General features: G+C 50.9%; 1 protein-coding gene and 1 long non-coding RNA gene across 2 annotated transcripts in view; one reads left to right on the top strand and one right to left on the bottom strand.

Annotated features, from left to right (window-relative positions):
• The window catches only part of ELFN1 (extracellular leucine rich repeat and fibronectin type III domain containing 1), a 105,419-nt gene extending 103,357 nt beyond the window's left edge, over positions 1–2,062 (bottom strand). Inside the window, exon 1 of the mRNA XM_064673153.1 lies at positions 1,897–2,062. The gene's annotated coding sequence lies outside the window, so the exon portion shown is untranslated. The remainder of the gene's footprint in view (positions 1–1,896) is intronic.
• A 9,896-nt stretch (positions 2,063–11,958) lies between these two features.
• LOC135423173 (uncharacterized) lies at positions 11,959–16,319 on the top strand. The gene is made up of 3 exons (XR_010434730.1): positions 11,959–12,150; positions 13,678–13,745; positions 15,867–16,319. It is a non-coding gene; the product is annotated as an uncharacterized LOC135423173 (long non-coding RNA).
• Positions 16,320–27,437: the final 11,118 nt, after the last annotated feature.

Here is a 27,437-nt window from a genome sequence, read left to right as displayed (position 1 = left end):
CCCATCGTCGGTGCCACCCCCTTTGCATCGATGCCATCAATTTCTATAACGATCGCTTTATTCACCGCTGCAAACTTCTAAATATTTAATCCAGTGCGAAACGGCGGCGGAACGCGCGGAGCTGACGGGAGGAGGCGAGTCCCCGGCCGGGGAGGCGGGAACGGCGGCTCTGCCCCGGGGGAGCTGGTGATGCCGGTCCCCCCCTTCCCCTCCCTCCGCGGGGCTTTCCTGGGGCTGTAAATCACATCCTGGACGTGGTCAGCACCGCAGGTCCCCCCGGCTGCCCGGCCCGGGAAGGCAGGGATGAGCAGCGGTGAGGAAGTTTCTGCCCAGGGAGAGCTGGAGGAGGAAAGGGGGGATGAGGGGAGGCACCCCGACGGGCCGGCATCTCCGCAGCACCGGGACGCGGCTGCCCGTCGGGTCCCGCCACGCACGGAAGGAGCAACCTCGCTCCACAAGGAACGGGACGGAGGCTGGGGACCACCGGGGGTTTGGGCTGGTTGGAAGGGTCCTGCCCAGGGAGGAGGGGCTGCCCTCCGCTGCCCTGGCATCCCTGGGTACCACGCACCAAAACCCGCGGCCCCGAGGACCCCCAGCCCCGGCTGATCCTCATTCAAAACGCAGCCAAGAAAATTCTTTGGCAACTCCGGCGGCGGTTCAACACCGGCTGCACCGACGGGCGAGTGCCCCAGTCCGACGGGCAGGTGTCCCGGTGCTCCGTGCTCTGCCTGCATTCAGGAACTTTACAGCAACATCTGTCATTATAATTAAAACCGCAACACACCCTCCGACACGTTCCCGCGTCGTCGTGTGTCCGTTCCCCTCAACCCCCGTCCCCCGCCTTCTCTTAAAAAAAAAAAAAAACAAGCGAAAGCGGCTCAAACTCGCAGGCGGGCACCTGCCCCCGACTCCCCCGAGCCATCAGCGCGACGGCAGCAGCACCCGGCGAGGTCCTGGGGACCGGCCCCCTCCTTCCAGGAGCACGGACACCCCCCCACACCCTCCTCCACTAATTTTCTTTAATTAAAGCTCTATGTGCGGCGCGTTTGGCGAGGACAGAAATAGCCGCTGAAGGAGCGCGTGTGGGGGGAGACAGGTCCCAACTGCCGGCGTGGGAATGCAGAAGGGATTGGGGGGGGGGGGGCAGCAGAGTCGGGGACTGGGTGTACCACAGCCCCCAGCCCAAGACTGGGAGCCTCTGGGGTTATTTGGGGTGGTGGGCGAGAGGCCCTCCCGCCCCGAGCGGCGATGTGGCGACCCAGGCGGAAGCCCCCCACCCCCGGGGGGACACTGCTGCCCGCGGCACCGGCTTTTCCTCCGGAGCACCGGGGCTTCCCGCAGGCAACAGTTGCAGCGGCGGCCGCGGGGGCTTCCCGGGGATGCTCCGGCTCGGGCGCGCCCCGCAGGCGGGGGGAAGACTCCGAAGTGGGAATCCCCCATGGGCGGGGTGGGGGGGACACCGGCCGGTGGGGTTCCCGGCTCCGCGTCCCCAGCCTGGCCGTGGGGAGCTGCTCCGGGCCCGATCTCCCCATTGCCCGGGGGAGAAGGGCAGCGAGAGCTGTCCCGGGGGACCCTGGGGACCCCTCGCCCGCGGATGGGAGGGCGCCCCGCCAGCCCCGCCGCCAGCCCCGCGGTCCCCTCCCGCCGGAGCCCCAAGCTGGGCTGCAGCCGCCAAAAGTTTGGCGACACGGAGCGGCCACCGGGGGCTGCGCGGGGCTCGCCGGGCACTCGGGGCTGGCTCGCCGGGCACCCGAGGCTCCCGGGCAGCGCGGGGCGCCGCGGCGGGGCGACACTGGGCGCGGGGCCGGTGCGAAGCAGGGCGGGGGGCTCCGCCCGGGGTCGGGGACGGCGCGGGAGGACCGGGCGGGCTGCGGCGGGGGCTGCGGGCGCACCTACCTGCTCCGGCGGCGGCTCCCGGTGCTCGGCGGCGCGCCCAGCCCCGAGGCGCGGTGATGGGCGGCGGACGCACCCGCGGCTGCGGCTCCCCGCGCCCTTCCAGGCGGGCGGGCCGGGGGCAGGAGGCGGGCAGGGAAACGCAGCCAGAGCCGAGCAAATCCCAGCGCTGGAGCCCGGCCTCCGAGAAGAGAAGGGCTGCAGCTCCTCACTGCGTCAGGCGGAGAGCCCTGCCCGTGCAGGCGGCGCCGGGCAGCGCTGCCAGGCCCGGGGGGCTCCACCGGCACTGCTCGGCACGGCTCGGCTCGACGCGGTTCGGGTGGGATGGGATGGGCACGGCGCGATTCGGCTCGGTGCGGGCCGGGCGAAGGGGTGCGGTGGGGCACTGCTCGGCTCGGCTCGACTCGGCTCGGCCTAGCACGGTCCGGTTCGGCTCGGTACGGCTTGGCACGGCCGGTTCAGCTCGGTCACGGCTCAGTTCGGTTCAGCACGGCCCGGCCCGGTTCGGAGGAGCACGGCTCGCCACGGCTCGGTGGGACCCGGCTGGGTCCGACCCCGCTGTCACGGCCCGGAGCGATAAGCGGCTTGGCCGGGAGAGTCGGGCTGGCACCGGAGGGGCGGCGGGGGAGGGGGCTGTGTGTGTGTGTGACACTGTGTGTGTGTGACACAGAGCGTGTGGCACTGTGACACTGTGTGTGTGACACTGTGTGCACGTGTGACACTGCATGACACTGTGCGGCACTGCGTGTGCGCAACATTGACACTGTACTGGTGACACTTGCATGTGTGTGACACTGTGTGACACTGTGACACCGCGTGCAGCACTGTGTGCAGCACTATGTGTGTGACACCTTGTGAGAGTGGGGTTGTGTGTGTGCAGGGTTTGTGAGGTGTGAGTGTGCATGTTGGGGACATTGGCCTCTCTGTGTGGGTGTGCCTGTGCTTGTGCATGTGTGTGGTGACACCCTGAGGGGGTGCAGGGATGAGTGTGTGGGGGTGTGTGTCTGTGTGTTGGGGTGTACCTGAGCATGTGTGTGTGACAGGCGACAGGGGGAGTGCAGGGGCCAGGGTGTGTCTGTGTGTCTGTATTTACACACACGTCTGTCTCTCTGGGCCCGTGTGAACATCTCTGTGTGTCCCCATGTGTGCATGACAGCCACCCCACCCCTCACACCAAATCTGAACCTCCGAGAGCCAAACTGGTGCCAGCTAGGCAGTGCCAGGGGACTCTGGGAGTATGGCTGGCTGAGAGAACTGTGACAGTGACAGGGCTGGACCAGGACCACCACCCACGGCTCCCAAAGGTCCCCAGACCCTGTGCTCAGTGCTTCCCAGGCATCCTCCTACCTCAGACCACCCCTTGCCTGTACCAGAGACTGCCATCCTGCCTCCTCATTTTGGGCAGGCTTTTTTATGCTGTTTTAGCAACACAACACACCTCTAATCAGGATGATTAAAGTGTGGCTGGCACTGAGCCAACCCTTGGAACAGAAGTGCTCTTCTCTCTCCCCAAGCACTGTTATTTGAGGTAAAGACTGGCCCGTGCATTTCTTGTGATGGCTCGAGGTGTCTCAAGTCATCTGCAAAACCACCTCCAGCCTGCAAGTTCCTTTTGCAGCCCTGCAAGAAGGTGGCAGGGCAAACAGAGAAGGGTGGGTGCAGGAGAGAAATTTTACTCCTTTCAGTTTAATAGCAACAACACCAACACCACCACAGCCAAAAAACCTGAAGCGTGGAATAATAGAGCTGGGAGACAGCCTGGGAAACAGGCAAGCCATGGCCCCTCTCCAAACAGCAGCTGGCAACCTGGCACTGTGCTTGGCTGCATTAGACACACAGCCCAGGGAAAGCACCCATGGAAATGCAGGAGACACCCCTGCATGATGGAGAGGATGGGCATGGAGAAGGGATCCAGCATTCCCTGTTCCATGGCCATGATCTGGTTCCCAGCCCAGTGGGGAGGCTGTGGGGCTTGGTCTCTGTGCTATCTGGTTGCCCTGGGGTTCTTCTATTCCTCATCCCCATCCCTGTCTGTCTCATGCCCTCAAAGCACGGAAGACCCCTTTCTCCCAGGAGCAGGGATATCCTATTGTGCCATGTCCTATGGGATGCCCCGAAACCAAGGAGTTCCTATTGAAATTGCTTTGGACTAATAAATCTATAGGCAATAACATGAAATAGTGGGGACCACCATGACAGTGGCTATGGGGTCAAATGTCTTCCTGAGGAGGCTGGAGATAAGAGGTCCCATTCCTCCTCTGCCTTTGCTGGAGAAGGAACAGACTGGCTTCCCTAGGCAGGGAACAGACACTGCCAGGTCCCTGCTGGAGCAGGATGTTGAAGGGCTCAGCCCCCTCATCGGTGCCACACAGATCCTGGGGCAGGCAGGAGTACTGGGGGTTCATGCCAGCCCTGGAGCTGGATCTGGCCCCTGGCAGCTGGAAGAAGACTCATCCAGAAGGGACATGGATGCCACTGGCACTCTGTTGCAGGTCTTTACCCATGGAGATCAGCAGTGAGGAGAAAAAAGATTTGCCAAAGGCTCCTTGCAAATTTGCTGCCTGTTGGCACGCAGTGCCCAGCTTCTCAGGGCTGCTTTGGGAGAGGCAGACCCCCAAACCTCAAGCCTCACCCATGGATCAAGGACAGGCTTTAAGCAGCATCATTCCTACCAGCTGCCAGGTCACCGTGGGGGAAGGGGGGCAGGGGGGGAGACTTGGTGCTATCAAACAACTTTGCAAACTGAGATAAATTAATAAAAGGAGTAAGTACTTCTGAGCAAGCTGTTCCAGTTCTGGGAGGAAGTGACGCCAGTCCAGGCTCTGGCCCCTATATTTAGTAAAAATCTAAACCAGACATTGATAATATTATTAAAGACAGGAAGGAGTAAAAGAAGACGTAGCCATGCTGGGATGACTGATCTATTTACGCGAGACGGCGGGAGGAGTGCTGTGAGAAAGGTGTCTCAGGTCAGGAGAGCCTCTGCAGGCCCTTCCCCTCCACCAGCAGAAGAAGACATCTGACACAGCAGGTTTAAGCAGTCCTAACCCAGTTTAACAAGTGGTACAGGAGGGAGAGGTGGTTAATAAAACATTGGCTGCTTCCCTCAGTGATGTGGAGGGGGTATGGGAATGAGAGCTCTCCTGCTGCCTTTTGGAGCATCACCTAGAAGGAAAATGCTGGCCAAGGGACAGAGCATTGGCTGGGCACTGGTCCATTTGCCCATGCAGAACAGGGAGGCATTGAGTTAGATTAGAAAACACAGTGTGACCTTGGGTGAGTGATGTGTCTTCTTCCTGCTCAGGGAAGGAACTTAGTTGTTCCTGTGTGGTGCCCACAGCAGCAGAGATTGACTCTGGATTCTCCTTCTGTTGCACTGACTGGGATAACCTGGTGTCCTCTGAGAGAGGAAAGCACTCACCAAAATAGGGGAGTTCAGAGGAAAGGTGGCAATGTGACAGCCATGTGACTGCCTCTGTGCAGAGCCTGGGGGAGAGTCAAGGTTTCCACCCTGCCTGCGTGGGACCCCATGTGAGCAAGGAATGGAAGTCTGGTGTCCTTTGCTTAGTTATACTATTCCTCTCCCCTCAAAAGCAATGGCTTCAAGTGTCTTAAAAATCACAAGCACCTGAACCCTTTCAATGAGACCCACAACAGCAACAACCAACCATGCACAGAGGGCGAACGTCCTACCAGCCTGGCTCCACCCGGGGCTCCCACCAGGGCTCTGCCTCCAGCTCCCCTCTGTGCCGTGGGCATGTGCAAAATGCTCCGTGACAGGGAGCTCTCACCAGCAAAAAGGGAGGATGATCCTTGCGGGAAGGGCATGATCTCCCCCTTCACATCCCTACAAGGCTGGCTAGTGTCCCCTTGCTTAGTGCAGGAGGAGATCTGCCCCACCATGTGTCCCCATCCAGCAGGACGAGGGGATGCTGCTGTGTGGTTCCCAGTGATGCACCAGAATGGCTGTGGGTGACTTGCCATTCAAGGGATAATTTTTTTCAGCCTGAGATGCTTCTTCACTGTTGTTGTCAAATCCAATCTAAAAATCATCAGACTAATTAGAAAACAAAAAATGACATTTTACGGGCTGTTAGTGCTGTAAGTGGACTAAGGCCTTATGGTATTTAAAGAATGTTTGGAAAACAACAGCGATATTTACATCTGGGAAAGTTACCAGGCAGAAGCTTCATTTCAGAACATTTTTGTTTAACATATTCAGCCTTGGTGATGACAAATATTACTGCACATCATTACCCCAATTTTTCAGGGTGTTAATACCTCATCCATTGCAAATTGTATCTGCTGTAGACTTGGCAGCTTGGATGAGTTTTTATAGGTCCCCATTTGTTCTGGGTTTCTTTCTCATTTTTGACTTTGAAACTCTGAAGAAGTCAATGAAAGTCAGTGAAAGGTGACAGGAGTGGGGACAGGGGACTCCTGCCAGCCCACAGCCCAGGTGCAGGGTGGTTGTGCATCATTAATCGCTCTGCTCACCACCTGGAGCTCGTGGAGACATCCAGGACTGGTTTGATCTTTAGTTCTACCTCTGCTTGCTGGGCCTGGCAGATAAGGGGATGTCCATGAGGGTGGTGGAGTTGTCATGTCATTGTATTGACCACTGAAATCTCAAAATGGGCTTCATTTGGTCCCATTAATCCTTGATGATGCTGATCACTGTCTCCCTACTGTGCTTGCATCCCTGTGGAGCGTAAGGGATCCTACATGTATGATTTTGAATTCAGTACAGCGCAGGCTGGATGTCCTATCCCAAGGCCCCAGGGGACATATCCCACTGTTGATGGTTTCTTTTGGCCCCGCTGGATACCTTGACATGCTACTGTAGTGCAGATTACATAGCACCTTCCTCTTGGGACCTCCAAGAAAGTAAACAGAGTGAATAATTCACAATGAGCTATTTCTTTAAAGATTTTTGTCTGTCTTTTTTTTCCCCTCTCGTATGCACATTGTCCATGAAGAAAATTAAATTCTCCAGTGCAGTTTTTTGGTGTTATTCACAAAACTCTTTGAAGAATAACTCTTGGCTCGTGCGTGCTTTCAAGCCAAAGAGTCTGCCACCAGATCTTCAAATTGCTATTTGCAAAACACACAGTTCAAACCATGCATGCAGGGCAAAATCCACCCTGCTTGCTTAGCCACATCCAAACACCAGTGGATGGAGAGGAAAGCCTTGTCTCTGCCCTCCTTGTCACTGCACAGATCCAAGCAGAGACATCACGATCCCCATATTTACAAGTGGTCACTGATGTGGGGGCCTCATTTCAGACACCATTTCAGACACCAAAGCTGTGCCGTGGGTACCTGAGGTTTAGTCTCCTTTGGGTGGTGACAGAGGCCAGTCAGTCTGGATCTAAAGGTCTTCAGAGCAAAACTTTTCCTTTGCTGCTGTGCCTTCAATTCTCCTACACCCCTGATGTCCTAGAGGATATCTTCAGTGACCCTTTGCTTGGTGAGCCTCACCTTGTCATTCATGAGGGACATCATCTGTCCCTCAAAAGGCAGAGCTAGTCCAAGGCTTGTCGGTGGCACTGGCCAAAACAAGTGATGCTATTCCAGGGCTGTCATTAAAATGAAGCTATTCTGCTTTGCCAAAGCCATCCCTGAAGCTGATCCCAGCAAGAAAGGTTGACAGAGAGCACATGCCTGCCTTGGAGACATGTAGATGCAGCACGACTTACTTTTTATTTACAGAGCATCAGATTGCACATTCCCTAAGAGCTCTGATTCATCCCTCTCAAACCCTAGAACAAATATTCTGAAATCAGTCTACGGCATGGGGACAGGCTTTGTTCAGTGCTTTGAAAGAGAGCAGGTAAAGTCATTACCCTCACTTTGCATAGCAAAAAATGATATGCATAAAGCTGCATAGAACAACCCTGCAAAGCTCAAAGGAAACAAATGGGCGACTTGCACCATGAATTTCAATGGGACTTTGTGCCGCCAGGATAATAGCCAGCGAGACAGTGAAATATTGCATGGAGAGACATCGGGCAGTAAAAACATGTTCAACTTGCTAATGTTGTGGAATATCCCACAATATCACACGGGGGAAGATTGCAGAGCAATTGGATGGGGACAGGTGGATCAGCCTGAGAGAGAATGGAGCACACATGGGCACAGGACAGGAATCATTTGGGATGGTGACTGCAGGGGTCTTTATAACACAGGGAATTACCCTGTGGCTTCTCTCTGGAGCTGCCCCCCTGGCTTGAAGGACTATTTATCCAGTTGTCTTGGAAGCAGCACCTGGTTTACAGGAAGGTCTCCAGCCAATTTTTCACATGGGTTAGCTACAGTGCTTGGAGCACCCGACCTGAGATGGAGATCTGTAGCCAAGTTTCTTATTACTATTCCCAGAAATTGCCTTCACACTGAACCCTGGCTGCTGAACACAGCCTACCTCAGGTTCCCACTGTTCTGTGATTCCAAGCAGGAGAGACAAGGCAGTTTTCAGGAAAAGGGGCTGGCACCAGACAGATCCTGGCCAGGGCTGCAGCATCCATGGCGGCATCCCAGCTCTATGGGGATGCCAAAGTGTCTCTGCCTCCTGTGAGCTTCCTTGTAGGATGTCCTATGGGCCATGGGTTCAGCAAAGTCTCTAAATATGGACTGAGAAAAATCACCCTCCTATTTGACACCCAGAGAAAAGGAGGCTTCCACATAGCTGGATAACTCGCCCGAGGATGGAGTGAATTAGCATTCTTTAAATTAAAGAGCTTTAAACAGCATCTTCTCCCCAAATTGCCACTATATCCATTCCAATAGTTATAGCAAGTAGACCCAGAGGAAGAGGAAGGAGGAGGGAGAAAGCCAAGACAGAGGATGGGCGATGCTCTGACATGGCAGGGAGGGGGCCAGGAGATGCCTGTTTGCACCAGGAGCAGCCGCACTGTTACCAAGGCAAAGGAGTTAAAGCAAGCGATTCCCTAAGGCACCCTGTACTTTTATGGATTGCTGATGGTGAAAGCAGTAACTGAAAGGACACCTCTGAGTGAGCACTCATGTATTAAGCAGATTTGGACGTTGTCCCCATGCAAAACAGAGTGTGCCTTTCAAGGCTGCACAACTCCACAGGTGAGGGGTGAGAAATCCGAACAGGGAAAGCTTTATCAGGACCTTCAAGCTGCATTTTCAAGATGTCCACGACAAGGGGAAATGGCAGTAACATGTCCGACTGCCACCATGGAGACTGGCTACTGGTTCCTGTGTGTGGCCACCTGGTTATTTAAGGGTCATTTGTGTTTTGGGCCAAAGAGAGATGGGGAGAAAGGACAAACAGCCAAGATGTGTAGGTGAAGCTACAAGACAGGACTGTGGACATCTTAAGTCTTCAGCTCTGAAAAGAAGTAAAAACTGGAGATGGGTGAAAGTGGTGAACAAATCAGAAATTCAGATGGGAATCCAACTATTCAATCCACCAAATTTGGGGTTAATGACACCATCTCAGCTTCTTCTCTTATTTTAAGACTGACCAGAGATCCAGAACAAAAATGCTTTCAGGAAGAGAATGGAAATGGGTTCAAAACATCTCCTTTTCCCCAGGATCCTGTGAGCAGAGACCTCCAAGTCCTTCATCTTCTTTAGCTGGCTCCAGGCAGGCTGAGTGCATCCTTGAAATAAGAGTGTAGGGAGCAACTCTCCTCCATCCACACCAGCCCAGCACCAGGACTCCAAAGGCAGCACTCTGCTAATGTCCCTTTCATTGGCACGACATTCAAAACAGCACAGCACCAGGGCTGCTGACTCACAGGTCCCCAGGTAAGGAAGGAGCCGCCAGGGAGGCTCCAAAGCTGCAAGCAGATCCTGCGACGAGACCCGGCCGTGCAGCGACTACAGCCATCCAAAATAACATTTGTCTCCGCCAAGACTCACAAGCCCCTTGGGAAGGGAAGGACCAGCTATTCAGCAACACCGTCAGATCCCGGGGGGAACGTTTTGCTCAGAGAATGGGAGTTCGGAGGATTTCTGCAGCTTCCCCTCCCAGTCTCAATTTACCTCACCGAATTAAAAGCAGTGTGGGCTGGAAACGACGTTAAAAGGAAAAAGATGACAGAAAAATCACACTGAGCGTATTGTTCTGGATAAATAAGACACAGGCGTGTTGCAGAAGGTAGCTAAACCCATCCCACAAACGGTCTTCTCCTGCCAGGAAGATGTGACAAAAATAATTACTTGGTCTATACATAATTATTGTGCTGCTTTGAGCAGCTGCCTGCCCTTGGCACAGTTAAGGGAGCTTTTGCCTGATATTGGTTAATGACATTAACCATTAGCCCCTTAATGTCCTGACCTGCTAAACAGGCTGGAATGTCTCCAATGATGGTGCTGGGCACCCACCTACGTGTCTGTCCGTGCTGATGGGGGAGCACCACGTGCCTGTTGCAGGAGAAATGCTCCCAGGTGCCATTCCCAGTTGCACCAGTGCCTGGAGATGGATGGAACCCAGTGCAATCCTGCATCAAGATCTTCACCCAGGAGATACTGGCTGTCACTGGCAGGGCCATGTTGGCCACAGAGATGCCAGCAGTGGTTTGTGGTACTAATGAGAGGTAGGATCAATGCTGGAAAACACAGAATTGTTTTGATGATGAAAAAAAGAAAGGGAAGAGGTAATGAAATCACTTTTTTTTTTCTCCCCTGGGTGGAGAAAGTTCCAAATCTCTCCAGTTTTGGCCCAGCTGCCAGAAAGTGACCTGTTTCATGGGTCACTTGGGGAATCCTCCATGGAATAAATTAAATGCTCTTCATTTAATTCTCTCAAAGGAGAAATAAGAGTTTTACAACCAGCTGTCAAATGCTCAGCAGCTAAAATATCAACAAAGTATGACAGATGCAAGACCAAAAAAGCCTCTGAGGTTTCCTTTTATTGACTGGAAAGTCTCTGGTTTCTATCTTATTATCTTTCAAACTAAACTGATATGAGCTGAACAATCAGGAAATTGAATAGCATCATTGGCAAAGACAATCCTCTCCCAAAATAGCTGACAGTGATGAATACCCGAGAAGACCGACCCATTGCTTGGGCATGGTGGGATCTAACAAAACAGCATTTGATCTTATCCCACACAACCCATTTGGCCAGAGCTGATGGAGAGCCAAACATCCTGCTTCTCCTTTATCTGGGAATAATCTAATGTTTGGGTCACGTGGAGCTGGGTTGCAGATTGATAATCGCATACTTGAAGATCACAGGCTATGAAAATTATTGCTGTGCTGGCTGGAATAAATTATGCAAAGCAATGCGTTATCTGGGAGCCTGCAACGCGCAGGCACACGCGCACACGCACACTTCGGTGATCTATCGCTCTCCATGCAGATGTTCTGCTGCAAAGACACTTTAATTAATACATTGAAAATACGTTTCCTGCCTTGTCTGAGCCGGAGATGAGCAGGGAAATGACGCTGAGTGGGGTAAAGCCCCCACTGCAGAAGAAATGAGGAAGGGAAACGCAGTGATTTAAACCCAGTCAGAACTAAGAGGTGTCTGAGCTGGGGCCCGCTTGTGCATTGAGCTGGTGTTGGCAGGAGAGTGAGTGGCAAGAACTGGAGATGCCTTCCTGGAGGCACTATGGGGCTATAGCTGTAGCACAACCCCTCAGCCCTTACTATTCCTTCTGCTGAGAACATCCCTTCACCCACTCTTCATCCCTGGCATTCCCAGTGCCTTTCTGTGCATCACCAGGAAGGACCCAGGTTAAGGGTCAGTGAGTCACTGTTCAAAGCGGAAACCAAACCTAACGCCTGAAAACTTGGCTCTTCCAGAAGGGCCATTGAAATGGAAAAGCCCAGTCAAGACACCAACCACACCAGCAACATTTGGATATAAATACCTTTCCAGCCAGAGAAATAACCTGAGAAAGCAATTTCCACCCCTCAATGCAAACTGAAAGGGTGGGACATCTGGCTTAATTAGGAAAAGGATTTTTGCCTTTCATGCTTTTCTCCTTTTCTATTTTGTTTTTACTGACTCTCCTGCATCACCTATGAGACTCTTCCTGTTCAGATCAGTGAGGGAATGCAGTGGCAGCAATAAATACAAAGGGGCAATGATGTCACAGCTGTCCTCAGTGCCTGCCCTGGTAGGTGCAGCCCAGTGCTCCCATAAGTTATCCCTCCCCTGTGCCACTGCGGGCATTAGTGGTGGTCTCACCCACCACATCACAAGAGGAATCTTAAATCATCCCACCAGAAGGTGAAGAGACCCACAAAAGGATGGGAGAGGAGACTGGGAGGCAGGTCAGCAGGGCATAAACCAAACAGCAGTGTTAATTCAAGTTTGCATCCTGATGGATCGGGAGAAAATCCCATGGGGAAGAGAGGGCAGAGGGAGGTGGGGCACTGGGGCAGGAGGAAGGATGAGCCAGATAGCAGCCAGACTCCCCAGAGGGGGCACATTTGCGGGGATACCACTCAGCAAGCATGTCCTGCCCAGCTCACAGCTGATTTGGTGACATTGGGATTGTTGCAACCATCCCACACGTTCTTCTTGTAAAGTGATTCTTGGCCATAGCCCAGGATTAATCCTGGGTGGGAGAGTGGGAGACTGGAACTGTTTTCCTGTGAGGAGTACCTTGTGCCTGGAGGTGAGTGGGGTCTGATGAAAGAAAACAATTTACCACCCCAGGGTCTGTCCTCACCAAGGGGATGCACCAGCAGGTGGGCTGTGGGATGCAGCCCAGCTGGGCACCTCTGTCATGTTCCATCAGGACTCAAGAAGAGTGATAATCAAAACCCCTGCATGAATCTAATCAGTATGGAGGGCTCTGGCCTCAAGCAGGGAGAAACCCAGATATATTCCCTGGAGAAAAAAGATGTGAAATTAGCCTTGCCAGGCTAGGGAGTGCTTTTAAATTGCAGCAGAAGTGTTTGAGAGATAGCTCTGCTCTCCACAGGAGCTTCTCCCCATCCTTGGGATTTAAGCCTGTTAAATAGTGGAGTATGATGATATTATCTGTTTGTATTGCACTTTTTATCATAAACAGTTCCCAAAGTGATTTGCTATCATGTCCTTTGAGAGCTGCTGAAACACAGGCCCTGGTGGGAAGCAGGAGCAGAGCAGCCACCACCCCACTTACAAGGGAGAGGAAGGGGGAATTTGGACCAAAAAAATCACATCCTCGGTTCCTCAGACCCTCACAAACCAGCAAGGATGTGGGATTTTTGGTCCTGCCCAAAAGATCTGTGTACAAGAGAAGCCACTCTGTCTATCTGATGATAGACAGGTGGGATGACAGAGAAAATTCTGACCTTGTCCAGGTTGGGACTAGAGGCTTCTGGGAAAAGCATTATCTCCAGCCTCAAACCCAACCCATCCCTCACTGCTCTGCACTGGACCCACATTCCCCCCAGAGAACACAGCCTGTGTTCACCCCAACTGCCAGGCTTGAGCCACCATCCCTGGGCCTCGCTCAAGAACACATGGAAATGCATTTCTCCAACCCTCCTTGTGGAAAGACAGTCACGCAGCAAAACCTGGGGTTATTTCTGTAACCTCTGCTCAAAAATTGCCTGACCCACCAATATTAGAGCATGGACAGGGGGAAGGTGGTGTTAGAGGGAAAATGAAATGAAAAGTGGAGGGTCAAAAGAATGGAAGTAGAGAAGGAGTGAAACTAGGAGAGGAAAAGCAAAGGGAAGATTTACCTGGCAAAAGCCAGGAAGGGTGGGAGAAGGAGAGATTTGTTGCAGCCATGCAGTCCCTGCTGCTGTGCAGTCCCAGAGCATGCATGCTGTGTCTCTCTCTGAGGATTTCTGTCCCTGCAGAAGTTGCAGATGAGATCCCAGCAGCTGACAGTGGCAGCAGAAGAAAATGAAGCAAAAACCTTTTTCAGGTGAGGAAATAGCTGTGTTTCTCACCCTCCCATTGACTCCAAGAGGTTCAGAGGTTGGCATCTGTTCTCCAGCTCCCAGCCTAGAAAAGGGAGGATCGATGGGGTTACGAACTCCAGTGGAAAGCAGAATCTGTGTTTAGACATAAAATTGAGCAGTTTTTTCCCAAAGTAACTGCTGGAAGAGCCCAAACTCTGCAGCCTCCAGGCCAAAACTCAAATAATCCGCTTCACCCGCTGGGGTCTAGAGACCCCAGCTGCAGAATTAACCTGGCTGCCCTGACCTCCCCTCTGGCCCTTGCGTGGGGATGCCAGGAGCCACTGGCCAGCTGCATAATTAGGACAAGTATTTCTGTGTGTTTTCCTTTGATATAGGAAGATGGACAGATACTTTGCAGAATCATTTCCTTCCCCAAAAGCCAAGCGCAGTTGCTGTGCCCAGTTCTCCTTCCTATGGCCACCTTTTAATCAGACAAACTGGGCACAGGCACACAGACCTTCAGAAGCATCGTGGAGCCTGCAGCTCTGTGCTGGGAATATCAGTGGAGAGATGCAAAGTGATTTCACTCACAGCCACATTGTTGCTTGATTGACACCCTGTAATAAAGAGATTCGCCACATAATTACTGTGCATTTGGGATGCAGCACCGGAGATTATTTTAACCCAGTGACAGCCTTAAACAGTAGTTAAAGTATATGTTTATATTAACGTTATTAGTTATTTTTGTGTCTTTTACACAAAAGGCTTTTCTTTGAAATGGCAATACAGTAAACAACGGCTCAAGCGTCTTCCAGAGAAATCTCTACCTCTACTTTTGGGTGAACTGTTGAAGCATCTGAGCTGAGATTAAACAAGTAACAGCTTGACTTGAGGGTAACAAGAGGTGCAGGATCAGATGCCACTGTCAGGAGCTTTTTATCTCTCACCGCTACACGGTAAACACAGGAGCCTGAAAAAAATCTCTTCCATACTTTGTGTCCTGCTGTGGCAGCATGTGACATGCTGCTGGTGGCTGAGACCTGACCTATGTTAGCACACCTACAGCTGGGCACAGCCAGGATGGGGCACAAGTGCTGTCATATTCCGGTATCTATCCCAACCTTGCCAGAAAAGATGTTAATCTAGACTTATAACAAATGAGAGAAGGAGCTGGGCATTTACTGGTAGAGAATAACAATAATAAATGATGGGTTTTATTAAGAAATATTACCTAGAAAGTTTATTTCTATTCAAGGGCCTCCAACAGCCAGCAATATAATAAAGAGGAAAAAGAAGATGGAAAGGGGAAAATTAGAAAAATGAAGGTGATCAAATAAAAACTCACGCCTGTATATGCCTTAAGTCAATTATACCTAGGTGTTGCGGTTGGGTTTGTGTTTTCTTGCAATGAAGGAAAAGCCTCATTTCATAAACTGATACAAATTATCCTGGAATCAAAATGAAAACGGATGCAAAAGAGGTGGTGAAATATTATCAGTCAGCAATGGGAACACTGGTCGTTCCATCACTGTCACAGGGAAGTTGTGGCTCCAGCAGATGTGCAGAGCCTGGTACAGCTCCTGGTGGTGCCCCTACGTGCCATGGGGGTAACACACCACCTGGGAATGCTCCTCTTCTCCTGTATTTGACTTATATCCACTTCTTGCTGTGACACTGAGATGGACAGAATAGACCCGTCCTGGGGCTCGGTTGCATCTCTGCAGTGTGGTCACCCACCATTAACTATGTGACTCAGGCATTTTTCCCAAACTGCTGCTCAGTTCCCAGTCGGTAGCAGAAGTTCTCCTCATTTGCCCTTATGTCTGCGACCTTGCACTGCTGGCACTCTCAGATTTAATCACTTCTACTCATGTCGAGATCACCCAGGTCTTCTGGTATGACATTACGTGCCTCTTATTGAGGATATTTCGCAGCATTGCATCTCCAGAGCATTTCATTAGCATAAGACTAATTTTTATACCAAGGTCATTAATTAAAACATTATATGATGAAAACATTGGTATTCCTGAGACCTGCCCTTGAGAAACTTGCTGAACTGTCAGCCCTTCACTCAGTACTTCCCTACTCCCCATTGCCCTACCTTTTATTCCACTAATTCTCACCTCCTCTGGTTTAATTAACAGGACACGAGACAGGTGAGGCAGCCAGGCTGGGAAACTGCCCGGGAAGCTCCACAGCAGGACCCTCAGCCCACTCCTGGAGCACCATAAACCTTACATGAAAGGAACAGCCTTACAGCATTGCCACATCCCGGAGGGATGTCACTGTTAGCACTCACTGCATGTGGATCACCAAAGTTACTGTCTGTGTGTACAACAAAAAGGAGGCTGGCAGGGAGGACACTGAAGTGCAAGGCACAAGAAAGAGAAGGTCCCTAATGGACAGAGGAAGCCACAGTGCCCACAAAGAGCCATTCTGGAGCTCAGACAATGCCCACATCCTCATAGCCCAAAGTCTTTTTAACTCTTCTCTCTGTCTGAGTGGCAGGCAAGAAGTAACCTCAATGATTGCATTTCTTTGTGTGACCCCATCTAAAACTTTCTGCATCAGATAAACAACTCCCAAGGGTCAATTAACATGTCTTGAGATGATTAGAGTCTGACACTGATGAAACCCAGCAGTAATTAGCAAATTAAAAAAAAAAAAACCCTTTTGATTAGTACTCAGCATAATTCCCTCCAATTATTCAAAGTTCATGACTACAGGGGGTGGAATATCTCCAGGAATATTTATTTATATCCCTATTTTTTTCCAATCAACTTTGTGAATCTAGTTAATCATCAGCACTTGAACTTGTTAACTTGGAGAGTTTCAGAGCTGTCACTCTGTCTGATTGCTGGAGACAGCCCAGGGAAGAGTTTGGGGAGCACAGAGAATCCAAATTCCTGTCTCAGGCAAAGAAAAGAAAAGAAAAATAAACAATAAAAAACAAGAAGAAAGAAAAAAAACAACTCTCTGCAGCAGCAGAGAAAATAAAAATACAGTGCTTTCCCTCTCTTTGTTTAGAGTCACAGCTTGGTGCTGGCATGTTTTGCATCAGGCTGTCAGACAGTGCTTTGCAAAGGCAGGCAATACATCTCCTTCTGCACATGGACAAAATCCTCCCTGAAAAGGTGCTCATGCCTGCACAGTCCAAATATCTGGGCAGGAGCAGCCCGGGCAGCCAAGCTTCCCTGAAAATGTGCTCCATGGTAATGCAGGCAAAGAATGGCCTTAAGCTATGAAGCTCCTCGTCTGCAGGTGCAGTAAATCAGCTCCCCAGCCAGCCCCCCGCTGCGGCTGGGGCAGGGCTGACCTGCCCACCATTCACAGGAAGCAAGGGCAAGCCACAAAAAAGCTGGAATTGCTCTGGAATTCGCTGTTGCCTGCAGGGAAGCTTTGCTAAAGCATTTCATGCCTGCCTTCAGATGGTATGAGAACAGTTTTTCTGCCCTAAATCCTCCCACATCCTTTCCAGCAGGAGAGAAGGGACCAGGAATCACAAAACCTCTCCTTCACTATCCCTGTCCAAAGCTGCTCCAGCAGCCACTGCTCCTGGGCTGGCTGAACATGGAGATGGGGTGGGGACCAGCATCCCCACAGTGCTGTCAGAGGATGGATGTGTGACCACATCCCACAGCCCCATCTGCTCTAGAACTACTGCTGTGTCCTTGCTCTCGTAGGTGCCTCCAGATCTAAGGGGAAGGCAGATGAACAGGGAGTTATGACATGCCACCACCTCAGAGGTGGAGCAGCACAGGGCTATACTGGGAAACTGCTCCAGTGGAGTCAGATTAAAGCAAAACTTTGATCTGACAGGCACCCTCTCATCTCCTGACACAGGCTCTCAGCATCCCCATCTCTGCTGGCCTCTGCCTTCCACAAGCCACGTTGCTTGGGCAGAGACACTGTCCACCCTGGACTGCTCTTGCTGACCTACATGAGCAAGTGCCAAGAGCATGGGGATGTGACCACTTGGAGAGTGGGCTTGCCAGGCTCTGAGCTGCAAGTCCTCCATCCTCTGCTTCATTAAAAACTTCTTCCCTGCCTGAGTGAGCCCTGAGGGAGGGAGAAGTCTAGTCCTAGATAGGAAGACATACCTTAAACCTTTCAAAGCCACTTTTCATTGGACTTTTCTATATTCATCAGTGCAGACTAACAGAGATTTTCTGTCTAGTTTAGATGATTTTTTTTTTAATTTAATCCTATCCAGTGAGAGCCCTCTAGGGAGCTCCTAACCCTGCTTTAATAACATGCTCATTAGTGAGGTTATTCAGGGAGTGGTTTCTATTTGACACTCCAGCATCTTTCCAATTAATGTTGCTTTAAAACAAGCAAACCTTAAAAAAGAGAGAATATCAAACAGCTCAGAGTCAGCACTGCGGGAAGCCAGCAATTTCCTCTGGATTTTCATCTCCCTTCTCTCCAAAATTTGGTTCTTAGTACCACAGCCATTTGCTGAGACAGGAGTAAATTAAAAGAGTACAAGGCCCTGCCATCCTGGTACCTCAGGGGTGTCAAACCAGAAGCCAGAACACCGAGTGGGACACCAAGGTTTGTTTTGTTGAGCTGGATTAGGTCCCACATGCTGCATGCTCTGAGTCATGCAAGTGCAAGGTTGTACCAACACACACAGGCATTCCCATGAGCCAAGGGACAACAGAGTGACATTTTCTGCCATCTCTGCAACTGGAAATCCCTTCATCAGCTCAACAGCTCCCAGCAGAGGAGGTCTTTCTTTCCCTTGGTCCCTCACCTGAGCATGGCAGCGTTTGTGTGCAGCAGTGTGGGCTGCTGCAGCTGCCAGCAGGATCCCGGGTGGAGGGGCTGTGTGAGCGAAGGGATGTTGCCACAGCTGCTGGAGCAGGGACACAAAACTCCTCTGACATCTCTCTAGATGACTTGGCTCACCCATGTATTTACAGACTGACTTTTCCCCTTGGCTTAGTTATTCCATAATGGGATGGTCCAAGGGGTGAAACAGCTCAGCCTGATCTCTGAGCTTATCGCCACACAGTGACATTGTATTTGCCAGGAATGTGCCTCTGTTTCCCTTGGATGAAGGTGAGCTCTGGACATGTCTCATCACCAGGTGACCAAGCAGAGGGAGAGAGAGCACAACAGGTGCTGCAGAAGGTGAGGCATTGCATTATCTGGTCATGAGTAACTGAAAAGGGTTTCAAAACATGCTCACTTTACCCAAGATAAGCAGGACTGAAGTGTTTCCTTTGCTGCCCACTACTTTCCCTACTGCAGTAACAAGACTTATTAATTTCATTTTAGGTGTAGAAAATTGAAATCTGGGTCAGAAGTGTGGAAAGCAGAGGCACACACAGTACACAGCCCACTGCAAAGAAATACCACCCTTGGCAAGTCAGCAGCTGCAAAGGGAGCAGGACAGGGACAAATTCTGCACTGTTGGAGGGCCAGCACTGCTCCACTGACCAAAGAGAGCTGCAGCCATTTGTACCCAGCTGAGCTGGGCCCTGGAGGGCTGAGGGCAAGTGCTGCCTGGGCCAGGAAGGAAATCAGTGGTGAAACAGCAAGAGAAAAGAGACTGTGAGTTCCTAGAGCTGGTAACAGTATCGAGAAGTGACTTGTGCAGGGCTTCCCTCTGTGTTGTCCTCAAGTAATTCCCCATGATTTGGACTGAAACAAGTGCATAATTGTGTTGCCTACCACAGCTTGCTGAGCACATGTCACTGCCTGTGACACATGGAATAATGTCGGCGTTACCTGATTTGGGGAACAGCTAAACTCTAAGTCTGCAGGCATCCTCCACTTTCTATTATCCCAAGTCCCCCTTAGGCTCCTCTCTTTGCCTTCCCCAGTCTTACACAGAATTTTGGCTCTTTCCTTGTTAATTAAATGACAGCCGTCTGCAGCCAGAGCTTGAATTACACCTGCCTAAAGCGATCAACAATGATTGGAATTGTCGTATCATTTTGATTGCAAAGATTCCCACGCAAGTCAAAACAAGCAGGGAGTGCAGGCATATGCTGAGAGCTATTACCAGGCTGTGAGACGGCTTCCCTTCTGCCAACATGCACCCAAGGCCTATCCCAAGCTCTTCTCTGCAAGAGTGTAAGAGCAAGGCTAAGCAGAATGATTTTTTTCCCTTGGCCTGTGGCTCCTTGCAGTGGTTTGCAATGGGAGCTGAAGATGCTGCTGCTGGCCAGAGGTGTCTGTGGGACCCGAGCTAGTGCTAGAGATGAGGCACAGCCCACGAACATCCTGATCTGCTGTTTCAGGATTATTTCTTTACACCAGGCTTGCAGTAGTTGGTGTTTTCCTGGATTATTTTATGGCTGTGTTGGAAGAAGAAAAGCCAATGAAAGGGATATAAGTGAAATAGGGCAAGTTAGAAGTAGGCACATAAAGATGAAAGAGTACAGATCAGTGAGGCTACATGGAAGCTCTCCCCAGCAAGCACTGTGCCTGGATTTCCCCAGGGATCATCAATTCCTCTCCATGCTGCACTGTGGTGCAAGCACAGTCCTCCTCTGCAGTTGTTCTCCACTCCCCCATAAAGTCCTGACCATGCAAGCAGCAAATGGGATGCCTGAGACTTCCCAGTATATTGGGAGAAGTCTGTCCCAGAGTTTACGGGCAGCTGTGATGGCACAGCTACGCTGGGAGTGCTGGGAGAGGACTTGCAAGCAGCTCAGGGGGAGGAGGGTCAGGCACCAGCTGAACCCCTGATCAGCTCTCAAATCAAACCAGGCACAATGCTTTCAGTAAATATCAAACCAGCTAATAAATGGACAATCTGAGAATCTAAAATTGTTGGTGAAATCAGGCTGAATTTGGGAAAACTGCAATGAAAATCCCTGGGGGAAGGAGGCAGAGGGAGGATGTTGCCCTCTGTAAATGAAACTTCCCACTATGGTTTCAAAGTGCAGTTTGCTTTAAGACCAGATCTCATTTTTAAAGTGAAGCAGGAAGAAGGCAGAAAAAGTGTTTGTCAGGTCAAATAACCTAACGCAAAATATTTCAGTTCAGGTCTAGTGAGACAGATGGGGTCCCCAGCTGAAAGACAAAGTGGGGGGAAACTGAACCAATTTTTTTCCTCCTGATTTCTTGGGTCAGCTACCAGCCAAAAGCCTTCTGACTTGCCAGCTCTGCTCTCCAGCCCAGGGCCATGCCAGGGGCACTGCTGGGGTGGGGGAACATCTCCCTCCTGCTCAATCCCACTCAGGAATTGCAGTGCCCCTTTCTGTTGCTACAGAAACAGCCATGATGTCATCCCCACAGATGAGGAGGTAGCGCAGGAGCTCCCGGGAAGGGCAGAAAGGTCACACAGGATTGAATCCTCCCTGTGCCAAACCCCAGGCACCCTGTCCCCCAGCATGCAAAGGTGTGCCGGGGAAGACAAGAGCTGCAGGACAAGAGGTGAAAGGATTTGTGTCCTCAGGAAGCACATTTTAAGCCTTCTATACTGAAAACTCACATATTTTTGGAGGTCTGGAATAGATTCTTCAGTGTACTGGTTTGGAGCAATAATGACATCCAGTGGCTGGTTAGCTTAGTTCTCAAGGGGAATCATGCACAAGCATCCCCCATCCTGTTGCTGCTGAAGGGTGTTAAAGTGGGACAGGCTGGAGCAGACGGATGTGTTTGCAGGTCACTCCATGCTCCTCTCACACCTGGAAAAAACAGCACTAGGATGAGCCCTATGGCTCCTCCACCAGCTCAAGAACCTGCTCCCAGGACATGCTCCTGCTGAATCCTCCCCAGCATAAGCCAAGCCTGCTTCTTTTGAAGTTAAAAGTCTCTTGATTTCAGGGAGGGAGCGGAATGAGAGCCAAGAACTCTACTTCTGGCTGCTCCAGGCATACCCCAGGCTTGCTGGAGAAACACATATGGTGAACACCAACCTCCAGGAGCCAGTCAGGCAGTGTGGGCACTGTACACTGACACAGTTTGTGGCACAGAGTGACAAAAGCCGAGATACCTGAGCCCAGGCTGAGCTCTTTCTGTGCTCAGGGAAACCAGGAAATCCTGAAACACTGGGACACCATGTCAGGATACATGGGCCACAGGTTGCCAAAACAGAGCAACATCATTGGATGTTGCCATGCCAAGGGTGACACTGACTCCCGTGTCCCACAGCTTTCACAGCAATTGCCCTGAAAGAGGTCCCCAGGCACTTACATTATGGGGAAGGGGCCAAGGCCTGGGGCACATCATAACCTCAGCATAGGAGAGGCACTTTTGTCTGCATGGTGGGCAGGAGCACATCTCTGTGGTGTCAGAGGGATGGTCTGGATTCAGTATCTCCCCCCAGCCATGCTGTCCCTCCTTCAGTCCCAGACAGGCTGTATGTGTGCCATTTGGAGAAGCAGTGGCTGGAGATCCTCTTGGCAGACCTCCTCCTGCAAGGTCAGGCTCCCAAGCAGGCACAAAGCCAACCTAAAAAAACCCAAGCAGCATCTCTGGGCCTTTGGCAAGAAGCAGAGTTGTGTCCCTTTTGCCCAAGCCAGGGACCAGGACAGCACCACCTGGGGGTCTGAGGCACAGAATATCAGCAGATTTATGTGGGATGAAACAAGACTCAGTACCTGGGCCTCAGCCACCACAGCGGCTTCGTCACATTCACAGCAAAGGCAGGAGAATGATTTATTTGAAGCCAGAGCCCAGCTGTTGGGGTTTTAAGGTCTCTGAATGCATCCCTTGCAAAAAGGCAGGTTGGCAAAGCCTGTCAGGAGCGGTTCCTCTACTCATCCCTGCCAATGATTACTGGGTCAGGCAGAGGTTTCACTCCAGAGCTGATGGCTTTACATGCATGGATGTTCCCAGTTCCCCTGAAGGCTCCAGCAGCAAACACAGCTCAGCTCACGTGTGCCTGCCCAGACCCCAACCAAGCCACTGAGACGTGAAGGATGCAGTTACGCAAGCGGAGAGAGCACCAGTGCCTCTGCCCCCGCAGCTCCCTGAGCTGGCACAGGGGCTGGCACAGCCCGGGCTGCCGGCACTGCTGGACACAGCTGAGCATCACACGGGGGCTGCACTCACCATGCAGGCTCTGGCACTCCACGTCTGGCACCTCACATCACTGCCAGAGTGGACTGGATAACTGGGATCGGTGTGAATCCAGGCCACGGCCATGGCATGGACTCAGGAGCCTCTCAGCCCTTGACAGCAGCCATGAAGTTCTCCCTCACATGTGCTGTGCTAGGAGTGTGAGGTGTGCCTCATGTCTGCTTCTCATCTCAGCTGTAGCTGAGTCTCAGGAAGAGACACTTTGTCCAGGACAAGCAGATGGAGATTCATCTCAAAGGAACCTGGGAGAATGTTAAAGTCAATTAAGCCAGGGGTACTAATTGCAGAGAGTCAACAGGCATCTCTTGCTGTCCTGGAAGATGTGCAAAGACCCATGAACAGTCAGGGACACAGATGATGATCTGATTTAAGGAATCACCTCTTTAAAAAGCCACTTTAACAGTAAGGTCATCACCTTGTTGAATGATCCCAAGTGACTTACATTTTCCCAGCACTGATCACGGCCGTTTCTATCACAGCCTATAAGCACACATACACCTTCATTTCAGTGAGGCAGCTGCTGTGATGGCCTTGCTCACACTCCTCACTCCTCAGAGAGGATTGCTGTGTGTGCCCAGCACCCAAACACAACTGCTGGGGGAAAGTGCCTCCTGGGATTGCTGTTAGCAGGGCAAGTGTATGGTTTAACAGCTGTAATGGGCCTCAGAACTGCCTGTCTCCAGCTCACAGGGGAAAGGGTTTCTGCCAACACGGTGCTTCTCCATGGGATGTTTCACCCAGGTGATGAATGAACAGGATTCTTGTTCTTTTCTGCTCTTAAAATTAATAGCAAGTGCTCAGAGTCACATCTGCATGGGAGAGGCACTCTAGAGTCCACTGTGCCTCCCTCCTGCTGTTCCTGACAGGCCACCAGTGCTTCAGCAGTTCCAGGAGAGGAGAAGCCCTGAGGCTCTCCCCTTGAAGTGCCGTGTGCTGCCTTTACAAGGAAGTCTCTGCTGAAGTGAGGGAGAGATCAGCCACAGCTGGTCCAGGTGTAACCCTGGCCAACACATCATCTGGCTGGGACACCTTCATCTTTGCAGAGCCTTGGCAAGACTCTGCCTGATGCCAGGAGCCTGGTGGTCTCAACCAGCTCTTCTTGGCCAGCTGCTGGTGCACAGAGCCAAGATCACAGAGAGCAGGAAGCAATTCAGGACCAGTCCTGCTGTGGAGATTTCTCAGACAAAGAGCAGAAGAAAGAGACTGTTGCACAAGTGCAGGAAAAGCTCCTCAAACACTCGGTAGGGATTTTTCCTGGGGAGGCATGAGGGACAGCCAGCATTTGAGAGAGCAGGGAGGCAGGATGCAGGTCTGACCCCAGCAGTAAGTGGATACATGGCCACAGGCAATGCTGCCAGTGGTTTGCAATCTCCTTTCATAGAGATGCTGTCTCCCTCACCTTCATTTCATTGCTATTGCTCATTTCTGGTCTGTAGGGAAAGGAAGAAAGGAAAAAGAAAAGGAAAGGAAGGGGGAAAAGGGAGAAAGAAAAAAGAAAGAAACAGGAAAGGGAAATGGAAAAAGGAAAGAAAAAGAGAAAAGCCATTGCAGACCCAAAGGACCCTTCCAGCCCAACATTTAATAGGTTTTCTCCTGTTATATTAGCACTAGACAATCAAACTGTTCAGCACAAGGTTATTTCCCTCTAGGTTAGAGTGGTGACTTGGCGAATGCTTAAGGAGATCTAACAGACATATTATTGTGTTTGTGAAGGCTGAGGGATCACCAAAAGCTCATGCTGGTCTCTAATGGCCTCGTGCTGCTGGGCATGCTGGGTTTCGAATGAGACAAACCAGAGGTCTCAGCTGAGGGACCTCACACCAAGCTCTGCCTTTGTCCTGGGAGGAAGGGACCCCATTCCCTGGCCAGCTGCAGACATTTGGCAGTTCTTTCCCAGTTCACCTGTGCAGACATGTGGCTCTGCTGGGCTTCCCAATGTCCACTTGCCAGCTGCCATTGAACAGCTGCCACTTGGCCTCCTGAGAGGGCTGTTTCCTAATGCCAGCATCAAATCCTCCATCACTTCTCAAAATGCTGTGGGAACAAATACATGTTGTACCAACATGTTACTGCTGCAACCCCTCCTGCCCGCACCCGTGCTGTGCACTGAGTGATCTGCTGCCCAGTTCCACTGTGGGTCCCAATCCACAGCCAGTCCCACTGCTAGAAAGTGGGTTTCAGTTATGGAAATGGATTTTTGTTCCCTCTTCCAGCTCGTGCCCACAAGGTACAATTTTGTCAGTCATTAATTAAGCAAAATCATGTATTTCCTTCCTTCAGGCAGGGCTCCTTACACCCTTATATCTTAGCCTCAATATCCTCTACTTTCCTCCACAGATTTAATTTCCTTCATCTTTTGTCCTGTAACTCCTCCCTGCAACTTCTCATGCTCGTGCCTCTCTCACTCCTTCCCTCCTTTCCTCCCTCCTTCCCTCCCTCCCTTCCTTCTTTCCCTCCTTCCTTCTCCTTTAATTGTTTTCTTTTGTGGTTTTTTCTCTTTTCTGTTTTTTCTCTTCTCTTCTCTCTTTTATCTTCTTTTCTCTTCCTCCTCCCTCCTCTTCCTCTTCCCTTTCTTCTTCTCTCTTTCTTTCATACTTCATTTTCTTTGAATGCTCTGATTTCAACCCAGAGTCACCATTTGTGTCCTATTGCCTCTCCCCCCCCCCATTTCATTTTAGGCCTCTAATTTACCAGGATTGAGTTATATTATAAAGAATAGAAATGTCCATGTAGTTAAAGCTCTGGGGCTGAGAGATATGGGTTTAACTCTCAGCCCTGCCACACTCTGTTTGTACAGTAGGGTGCTTAGATATGACAGCTGTGAGACCCACAGAAAATCCCTCTGAGGCTTATTTATGGAGGATGGTACAGTGCATTTGAACATCTAGTCCCTACAGGTGCAGAGTTGTCCAATCCCACATTTTCCTAGTCCATGTGACTCTTCTGTGGAGTTTAGAAACCTCAATATCTCCCCAGCCTGGCATTGCTCTGTTGCTAGCATAAATCCCAGCTCCCCTGTGCTGCAGCAAGCCTTTTAGAGCTCTTTTAAATGACATTACCTTTTCCTTGTATATTTTTGATCCAAAGCACAGAAGAAAGCTAACAGAGGGAAATCAGCACTTTAGCTTGGTGATGTGGTAGTTCATAAGCAAGTCAGCTTATGTGGGTTTGGATGATACAGAAATTGGCTAGTGGGAAGAATATTTACAGGAGTCTTTTCTCAGCTTTGGAATTAGAGAAAATAATCCTACTAAATTAAACAAAAGTGATAATAATATAAAAGAGTGCTTCTTAAACGTAACAGCTTCCTTCCTTGCCAGCAACATAGAACTCAGTGTTTTCAACACATGTATAATGCATTTTTAATGTAAACAGCGTGAGGCAAAATTCCAGCATAGGATGTGAAATAGAAAGAGAAATTGTTCAGGAAAGGAGCTGGGGAAATTGCTAACGCTGCAACAGAATTAAACTTTCTCTAAATCCCAAGCTCTGTCTGTGGGGCATTACAGCATCAATACCATTATCGCTGCACACCATGGGCCGCTTATTGCCTTTAATTATGTTAGTAAAATAAAGGATCCTTTCTGGCCGGACTGGATGGACAATGTTAAGCCATGCTGGAAAAGCTGGATAAACCTCATTAAGGAGAATTTGGCACAGGGAGAGATAAGGCTGTGTGCTCACCAAGTTCAGGATACTTCAAAGGGAAAAAAGGCTTTTGATAATGGATTTCTCAGAAGTCGGGACATGACTGGGCACCTTACTCATCCTACAGCCAACTGCTCACAGAGGAGGGGAGGTCTTCCTGGAAAGGGCCCTCTGCTCATGTTGCCACTTCCACAGGCATGTGCTGTAATGGTGCTGCATCATAACTACAATTTTAGGGTTACAAGACTCTGCCCCTTTGTGTCAGTGCTCCTGAAACCACAGAGCATGCAGTGAAAGGGCCGTGGCCCCAGGCACGCACACAATGGGATGGCAGATCCCTGTGGATTTGCTGCATCCAATGGTTCCCAGACTGTATGGGCAGCTGGGCTGCACGTTCTCCTGTGTTCCATCTTGTGTTTGCATTGAAGACACGGTGAGGGAGGAAGGAGGAGGGTTATTATGCATGCAGACAAGAGTGATCAGGGAGGGATGGCAAGGACACTTTGGGGACAAGGTTAGAATTCAAAATGATTTAGACAAGTTGGATGAAATGGCCCCAAATACCGAGGTGAAATGCAAACTGGGGACAACAGCAAGCCCTGCTGGAGGCACAGACTGCTCATATACAGGGTGTGAATGACTGAAGGCATGCTCTTTATTCCAGAAAGGAGCTGGGATAACAGCAGTCACAGGGCAAGGGTCTGTCCTGCAGCTCTGTTCTGAATGAGGAATGGTCCCTCTCGTTGTGTAGCCTAACAAGTGGCAGAGGAGGATTTTAGTCTCATCTCTCCCTCAGCTCAACTACTCAGTCCTTAAGGCCTTTAAAAGATAACCTCCATGAGGAAGGGAATGGTCTGTCCTCTGCAGCTGCAGCAGACAGGACAAGATGACACAGGTTTAAATTGCAGTGAGAGCAAATCAGGTTAGACACAGAGGACTGTTTACAGGGTCTGGAGCAGATAACTTTGGCATGCTGGGGAGTCTCCATGCCAACAGCTGTAAACTTTTCTCTCCTGTTAGTGTAT

The sequence above is a fragment of the Pseudopipra pipra genome, chromosome 16 (assembly GCF_036250125.1).
Source record: "Pseudopipra pipra isolate bDixPip1 chromosome 16, bDixPip1.hap1, whole genome shotgun sequence".
Lineage (NCBI taxonomy): Eukaryota > Metazoa > Chordata > Aves > Passeriformes > Pipridae > Pseudopipra > Pseudopipra pipra.
The sequence above is the reverse complement of the archived record's forward strand: the minus strand, read 5'-3'. Positions and strand labels throughout refer to the sequence as shown.